Source organism: Schistocerca piceifrons, chromosome 8 (assembly GCF_021461385.2).
Source record: "Schistocerca piceifrons isolate TAMUIC-IGC-003096 chromosome 8, iqSchPice1.1, whole genome shotgun sequence".
Taxonomy (NCBI): domain Eukaryota; kingdom Metazoa; phylum Arthropoda; class Insecta; order Orthoptera; family Acrididae; genus Schistocerca; species Schistocerca piceifrons.
This window is the reverse complement of record NC_060145.1, coordinates 488,170,709-488,179,751: the sequence shown is the minus strand read 5'-3', so window position 1 is coordinate 488,179,751 and position 9,043 is coordinate 488,170,709. Positions and strand designations below refer to the sequence as shown.

Sequence of the window (9,043 nt, the reverse complement as noted above, 5' to 3'; positions counted from 1 at the left end):
CATTAATTGTGGAAGGAATGCAGGCAAACTGAGTTGCCAAGAGGAGGTTTATTTTGCAATCGAGATTGAAGGTGAAGAGTCCTCTTACTTAGGAGTGATTGAAAACACTTTTAAAAGAATATTTAGTTGTTATGCCCTTGAATGAATATCCACACAACTACATACAACAGAACTATCTCTCTTGTGATGTTGTCTGTCATGTACCTGCCCGAAGAACATGGCAGCGTCAAGAGCTGGGACGTAACTGGGCCCGGCGTATGGCAGCTGATTAACCGCTGGTGGAGGCCAGGACAGACTCTCCCGGAGTGGAGACGAAAATCCTGGTACTGCCGGCTCGTAGCACAGGGCGTGTACTTCTGATGCAACCAGGTGGAACTGCCGGTGCTGCCGACTTGAGGCGTAGGGCGTAACTGACTCCGCACGGCCCGCCAGTGGGCTGATAGTCGGCAGTGGATGGGTATCCGGGTGGCGCTGCGAGGACACGTGACCTGCAGTAGCAAAAAGGTGCTCCGCTGCGACGGGCACGCTGTCTGACGGCGAGTTTGGCGCCCGGAGACTGTGTGGAGGAGACGTGTAGCTCCCTGGTAAACGGCCCAGGCCATACCAGGAAGCGCAGCACCTCGGCGCTAACGAAGGCCGTTTGCGCTCATACGCCTGGTGTGAAAGCTGCCCGCACAGCGCGTGAGATGTGCGGGAGAACGACTACCAGGCGGATGCGACAGGAACTACATTTTATGCCCGTTATGACGGTGGACACGCGCAGGGAGTATCTTTTCTTCATTAATAAATCATGTGTGGCTGCACAGTGACATTTCATGTGCTGTCAGCTGCTTTGTGCTCTGATTGACTGAAACAAACATCAGGTAACATACAATCAATATGCAGTTTGCAAGTAATATTTGTCACTCTTCATTTTTTTTTATATAGCGTATTGTGAAAATATGCGACGTTTTCGTATCTTTCATTGTATGGAGATATAGGACATGGGACAACAGTATATTAACGGTTAAGGAATCAGAGTGGGAATTTTTCATTGTATAACTGTTAATCGCAAAAATCGTACACTTACATCAGTCTCGACCAGCAGAGCTTTTTGCGGATCAAGTCACATTCAGTTTTAGCCGCCAGCCTAGTGACACTTCAAAACTACAGTTTTCCTTCTGTGCAAAGCTGAAAAGAAATAAATAATAAAGTTATGTGGATACCTTACTTTCACAAAGGCAACAGCCTTGCCGCAGTGGATACACCGGTTCCCGTGGGATCACCGAAGTTCAGCGCTGTCGGGCGTGGTCGGCACTTGGATGGGTGACCATCCAGGCCGCCATGCGCTGTTGCCATTTTTCGGGGTGCACTCAGCCTCGTGATGCCAATTGAGGAGCTACTCGACCGAATAGTAGCGGCTTCGATCAAGAATACCATCATAACGACCGGGAGAGCGGTGTGCTGACCCCACGCCCCTCCTATCCGCATCCTCCACTGAGGATGACACGGCGGTCGGATGGTCCCTGTAGGCCACTCGTGGCCTGAAGACGCAGTGCTTACTTTCACAAGGCTGAAATTCTAAATAAGTTTTCGCTTTCTATAACGGTATGACAGGAACTTGCGTGTATGTAATTTGTGCAGGTGCAGGCTCCCTTAAGAGCTCTCGGAGGAGACACATAATTAATGCGAAAAGTTTAAAAGCATTTCGTAGCCACTTAGGCTCGAAATCTGAATTTTTTGCAGTGAACGATAGGTATCTGGAGTTCGAGAGCACTGACTCAAATAGAAAACATCCACTACGCTTCGGTAACACTAACTGCACATTTAGCATTTAAATTTGCGTTAGCAGTGTTCATTGGTGGACGAGAATGTAACTGCTGAGCGCCTGCTTCAGCCGTAAAGTGCCACGAGAGATGTTGATGAACAAAAATCGGCCAGTCAGTCGATAAGCAAACACCGCAAACGAATACCTCTACAGTCATAGCGGTCGAGAAATGAGAAATACTGAAATCTCCATCCGTGCATAAATCGGCCTAAACCTGTGGCCAACGCTGTGGTGCGTGTGTTTCCATCATACTCAGCCGGCCCCTGGAAGTCTTCCTTGCCGCCTAAGTCGACCAGAGTCTCTGCGTAGGTCAAATCGGCCGCTGCACCTAAGACTGCAGTCACAGTGGCTCCGATATCGGTGGATTCCGCCGACGACCGACATCGGCCGGAGACGGCCGATCTTTTCAGAGCAGTACGCCAGTAGGTGCGCGGTCACACTACAGCCGATCGTATCACCCGAACGTACAGACTTCGGACGACAATCGGCGAGATTCGCATCAGTTTGTTTTCTTCGGTCAAATCGACCGACGTTCTCGCAGACGAAATATGGGGCGTGAGAAACTGGTACGTTTACTCCAAGAAAGAGTGAGTTTGTGATTTCCTGAGGATAAAAATATCTTAATCGAGGATAGTTCGAAATCTATGGAATCGATAATTTTATTACATATTTTAGGCATAGATTATAACCTCAAAAATTAATTTGGTGAAGGGTGGAGTATCTCCAAGAAAGAGTGAGTTTGTGATATCCTGAGGATGACAATATCTTAATCGGGGACAGTTCGAAATCTATGGAATCGATAATTTTATTGCATATTTTAGGCATAGATTATAACCTCAAAAATTAATTTGTTTAAGGGAGAAGGGTGGCGTATCTTATATGCTTAGAGATACCACGTGTAGAAGTATGTAACCGGAATTTGGTTGCAATAATTACACGTCTGTTGTTTGAAACTGATAAACAATATTTTATTCAAAGTAATCTCCATTGCTATTTATACATTTCTCACACCTCTCCGGCAGGCTACAAATGTCACAGCCAAATAAACAGTTCTTCGTTTGAAGCGGAGCAGTCTGCGAGCCATTTTCGTACATTCTCATACGAACTGAAGCGTTGTTCAGCGAGAGCGTGTCCCAGTGAGGCAAATAGATGATGATCGCAAGGAACCAAGTCTGGAGAATAAGCTGCATGCCCTAGTATTTCTCAACTGAACGCCTCATCGCTCGTTCCTCGAAAGCTTCGACAAGCATTCGATGCGGTTCCGCAGCAGTTTTCTTCAAGAGATAACAGGAAACCAACGCTGTCCGCAAATCGTAGTTCGTAGGTACAAAACTCGACATATTTGCGGGCGACGATATCTGCCGACAGGTGTCGGTGTCACGGTGAACGCAGCGTAAGACTGCGGTGATCACAGAGGCACCGATACCGGCGGATTCCGCCGACGACCGACGTCGGCCAAATAATGTTGATCGTTTCACACCAGCACGTCACTACGTGCGCGATCACAGTATAGTCGATCTCATCACCCGATCGTACAGACTGCGGACGACAATCGGTGAAATTCAAATCATTTAGTTTTTTCGGTGATAATGGCCGACACGACACGAAACATGGACTGTGAGAAACTGATAAGTTCAGTCAAAGGCGGAGTTTTTGCCATCCTGAGCATAAAAGATATCATAATCGAGACATAGTTCGGAATCCACGGACTGAAATCGCAGGCTTTTGGAAAGCACGAGTGAGCAAAACCTTCATCGGAAATTTTTTGTATGGATTATGACCTCGAAAAATGTGTTCAAGTGACAAGGATGGCGTACCTTTTACTTAAAGTTATTGCATTGCATCTTTCTGGGTTGTGGTAGGTGGACATTAGCTGCCTACAAATTATTATTACTGCTTACTGGCGTTTTACTTCTTTGGGGAGTTGATTCTTTTGCGTGAAATGGATTGCAGATGTGGTGTACATATACGTTGCCAATTTTCATTGTTTCAGGTATTCAGAGTATCTTATTACAAACTTCATGTTTATCTTGCACACATATACTCAATGACAATCATTGAAGGTTAATTGACGTATGTCTCAACAACCACAAATAACTTCAGCAAAACTGATTTCGAGTAGGCCCCTACTTGTAGACGTTAGATTCGAGGTCTATTAAAAATTCCGATACTCACATTAAAGATGCAGTTTCGGTACAAGTACAACTAGAAATGACACTCTGATACTTGCCATCTGCCGATTACATCTTTCCAATAATGAGGCTTATACCACGTTCTGAAAGGTTACGAGAGTGGTTTCAATGAAATTTCTCGCAGTGAATGGAATTAACTTTACTCAAAGCTATAGGTTTCTGGATCAATTATGCACATCGTTAGTTTTTCACAACAGAAAGCGGTATATTCTTATTAAAAGATGCCTTAAGAGGACCGCATGACTGCTACGGTCGCAGGTTCGAATCCTGCCTCGGGCATGGATGTGTGTGATGTCCTTAGGTTAGTTAGGTTTAATTAGTTCTAAGTTCTTGGGGACTGATGACCACAGATGTTAAGTCCCATAGTGCTCAGAGCCATTTGAACCATTTGAACCTTAAGAGGAACGCCATTACCTTTGTCTTACTAATCAAGTTATGTTTATTTCACTACAGGTTGAATACAGTAATGTACAGTCCGCCCCCGGTAGCTGAGTGGTCAGCGCGACAGGCTGTCAATCCAAAGGGCCCGGGTTCGATTCCCGACTGGGTCGGAGATTTTCTCCACTCAGGGACTGGGTGTTGTGTTGTCCTAATCATCATCATTTCATCCCCATCGACGCGCAGGTCGCCGAAGTGGCGTCAAATCGAAAGACTTGCACCAGGCGAACGGCCTACCCGACGGGAGGCCCTCGTCACACGACATTTCATTTCACAGTAATGTACACATATGATTCACATTACAATCCATGGCTTGCATAGGGATAGTGGGTGCATATAACTGGCACTCTGCATTTTTATATTCACTTTTTCGCAGAAAGTTACTTTTCACAAGTCAGTATCGTTTTTAGTGTTTGGTGACTGTCGACCCACAGTAATTGGGGTCACTCAGCCAACACATGTAATTCTCCTTCCGCTACACCCTCAGGGTGACGATTCGACTCACAGACCACACATGTCACAGTACCTAGTTACAATGATGTCACTGCATAAAATGTGTTCAAGCATCTACGACACCATGATGTTTACCTAACTGGGGCAAAATAAGGTGAGACATGTGCTCCATCTAACAGCAGTGCTGCTTATAGTGAAACTTCCCCTTTGAACAATTTATACAAGACTGTGCTTAAACTGACACACAATGTTTTTAGCGCAACGCAATCTGACTTTCAAAATTCCCTACTAAAGAATGGCCCTGACTAACATTAAACTATACCTTTCACAAATCACTTACCTCACAAAAATCTTCGCTGCTCAAGCTACTGCAATACAGCGAGCGCCACTACTGCCAGCTAAATAAAAGATTCAAACTATGGAAGGCACTAACTACTGATAGGGATAGTTAGCAAATGAAAGATATTAATAGAGAACAAACAATGTATTTACCTTGATATCATCATATATAAATATAGCAGTTCATGACAAATTTCAAAACTCCGCCATCTCTCTCCCCACATCCACCACTGCTGGCGGCTCACCTCCAACTGCGCAACGCTACGCGCTGTTCACATCCAGCTGCCTAACACTACAATGGCGAGTATTACAACAATGCAAAGCAGCCACAGACTGCACACAGCACAGCCAGTGATTTTCATACAGAGATGGCGTTACCAATAAAAAAACCTAAACAGCCTACTTACAATAGCCATCAATGATGAGCAGCAGATCTGCATGTTTCTGCCTTGGACCAGCGAATTTAGAGAAGTGAGTGGGACCTAGTTTTATGTGCAATCATTTTAGCACTATGCATCCAAGGTGTATAAATGAATAGAAATACGTGCATTCTGCTTTTAAAATTACTAGTATCCTGAACTTTCATGGGGTACTATATTCCTTCACGTTTACAGTGTGTGGAAACATTTTACGACCGATATTTCTCGGGACGGTTTTGAATGTTAATAACATCATGTTTCAATGCTACATCTTTCGGAAGTTTGACATGCGGAGGTCCTCAATTACACAGGCCATAGATGCGTGTGAAGATGTCAAAGTGCAACACTTCATTTAGTACTTTAGTGGACTCTCTTGCCTTGAACTCTTTTAACCTTGTTTGTGAACAGTTATAACTATGTTTCTCGTCCCTATCAGTGAATGAAGTGCCTGGAGATAAAACATTGATTCTACTCCATAAATTTATGGCAGCTGTTTCACCAGTGGTGGGAAGCTTTTTTCTCAGCCGAAAACAATCCTACAAATGCGAAACGTTACCTATGTATTATTTGAAGTGCTCTGAGTGAGCGCGCCAAGTTCCGTCACTTTCGACAGATAGCGTAGCTGCAGGACAGTTTGAAAATGGCGTCACTGAATTTCTCACTACAGAGGAGGAAATTGTGGGGAATATTCACAAATGCTTGTGAAAAGTCTATGGGGCATCTGCTGTCGACAGAAATACAGTTTCCTTTACTTCACGTCTGTGGTCATAATTTTCTTTTTCAGCAAACTACCGGTTTCGTTCTATAATGACCATCTTCTGATCTGCACCAAAATGTGGGATAACATTAATACTCTAGCAGATTGTCTATAACTTAAAACAATAAAATAGACCATAATGAAAAGTAGACTGATACATGTACAGTCGTGCTCAAAAGTATCCGAACGACCTGAATTGCATTTTGCCTGATTCGCATGCAACACACATAACGCAGCTGTCTAGCAGGTCCTCTAAGCGCTCCTTGGTACAGTCGTTTGACTATTGAAAATGGTTCCAACAAGTCACCGCTAGAAAACATTGCTCGGTATCGCAATAACTCAAGATGTAAAGTCATACTACGATACTACAAATATCAGGGAACACCTTATCACAGGTAAGACTGTTCTTAAGGATTGTAAGCTCACATTTATTACAATAAACGACGTACCTGAAATGTTACCACTCTCATTATTACGTCAGCTGATAATGCAGGTAGTAAGTTCGTCGTATTCATGATTTACTCTTCAAAGTAACATACCGTACTTATTATTTAACACAAAATGACATTAAAAATTTAAGTTATTCACGAGCAGCTAGTTGAGAATAAGTATGAACTGCAAATGACACGACTAACCGTCTCGTTCTGCATATGGATTCAAACTCAGGTCATGCAGACTAAGCAAAGATTTCGTGACTGAGGAAACTAACAATCATTCCTGATTAGGCATACAGAGAGTGATATACCTCGATTTTAGACAGTATCAGTTAGCAAATACCAACTTTAAATTACATAACGCAAACATTTTTAACTGACTCGAATTCCCACCCAACACCTATTGTCCCTGTTAACGAACTACGAGAGATGTTAAATATTGCTTCTTAACAAGTAACTTATTTGAAATGCCGTGAGATAAAGCTTTGTGTTGGACAGGAATTCGAACCCAGAACCTAATAAGATAGATATCGAAGCACAATCAACTGTGACATATCGGATTTTCTCGGCAGTAGCTAGATGTTTTAACTAAAATAACGAGATGAAACATTAATTTTTTCCTTCCCAGGACTCCGACCCGGCACCTATCGCTGTTATATTCTAGAGAAAACGAACGTTAAATATGGGTTTGTTGCACCAGCACGACATGTGAGCATGTTTGAGCTAGAAATAATATGACGAAGAGTTCAGTGTTGACTGGGAATAGAGCTCTACACATATCGTTGTTGACTTCACACAAAGAGACGTCAGCTACCGAATTTTTCTCCATCAGCAGCTCGGAATAACATCTTGAACTTCAGTTATCTCGCAAATAGTTCTGTGTCTCACTGTGAGTCAAAAACGTCAAATATCGTTAGTGTTGACAACGAATGAAAGTACATTAAAAATCGAAATTATTATCCACCAGCAGATAGGTGTTCTCATGCTAGAGCTTGATAATACATCATGTAATCTTTAGTGCCGGGCCAGGATTCGAACCCATTCACGCGTAATATGTGGAGATGTTGAGGCATCTGCAGTTTTGAACAAACAACAAATTGTTGCCGAGCTGTATTGTCACGAAGGGCTCAAATTCCGCTTTAAGGGCGGTCTGAGTTGCATTCCCAGTTCAGAAACAATTTTATCGACATACAGAAGCTCAGATAAAAGATGGAATAAGTGTCCTGTGAGCCTAAATAGCGTTTGTTTCGTCACTAGAAACAAATAACTAGTATAAGAAAGGTTACTGGTGATAGAGTTTCTACATGTCGCCACTCCAGACTTTATTGTGGCTCAACCTAACGTCTACTTGGTAGAGAAGGAATATCATTTTAATGTGAATCTTCTTCACTTGGTGTAGCAAGAAGAGAATAGAATCTGTCTCTCCCTATCTAAAATCATTGGCCAAAGTTGGACACGAACCCAGACCATAGATATATGAACCTATCATCAGCCCAACAGACCACTTTTTTTTTAACTAAATGATTCCTCATTAGACGGAAATGAAAATACTTCTTGATTCGTACCCCTGACTCTCCGTAGGTGTACGCGTGGAATTTCAGCAGACTGGTGGCTTCAGAGTTTGTCTTCTCGGTGAATAGCTATTGCTAATGTATTCCGTTGTCGAACATTCGTTTTTTCGTCCATCTCTCAAGTGTTATTTCTGTTTCAGCTTCTCTGAACTCCGAAGCCCCGGCCACCAATGTCTCCATGACATCCTACCAGGGAACCTTTTTGGTTTTCTAACATAAAGGAAATTAAAGAATAAAAATGTCTCCGCATTAGTATGGCAAATGATATGAAAAAAAACTAGTAAAGAGATTAAAAGAAGTGATAAAGTAAAGATTCTTGCAATATAGTGACTCTATGTCAACGTTCTTAATAAAAAAACAAGCATAGTTTTCTCTATATTTCGTCGTTCGTATCAGTGTCTGGTGTTCCATCGTTAAATGTATCCAATATTCTTCTTTACTCTTCTCTTTCTCGGATAGGATGTAGTATACAGTCTGGCCCTTTAGCCAATTGACTGCACGTCGTTTTTTATTGGGATAGGGAGCTTCGTCAGGGTTGAGTAGGCGTGTCGCTGTTATCGTTCTTGGTGATGTTCGCATTATGCTTGCGAGTTTCTGTGTGCAGAGGGACAATATGTCCTGTACAGCGTCGCA

At 43.0% G+C, this 9,043-nt stretch overlaps 1 pseudogene; it reads left to right on the top strand.

Annotated features, from left to right (window-relative positions):
• The first annotated feature begins 1,219 nt into the window (after positions 1 to 1,219).
• LOC124712891 lies at positions 1,220 to 1,337 on the top strand (annotated as a pseudogene).
• Positions 1,338 to 9,043: the final 7,706 nt, after the last annotated feature.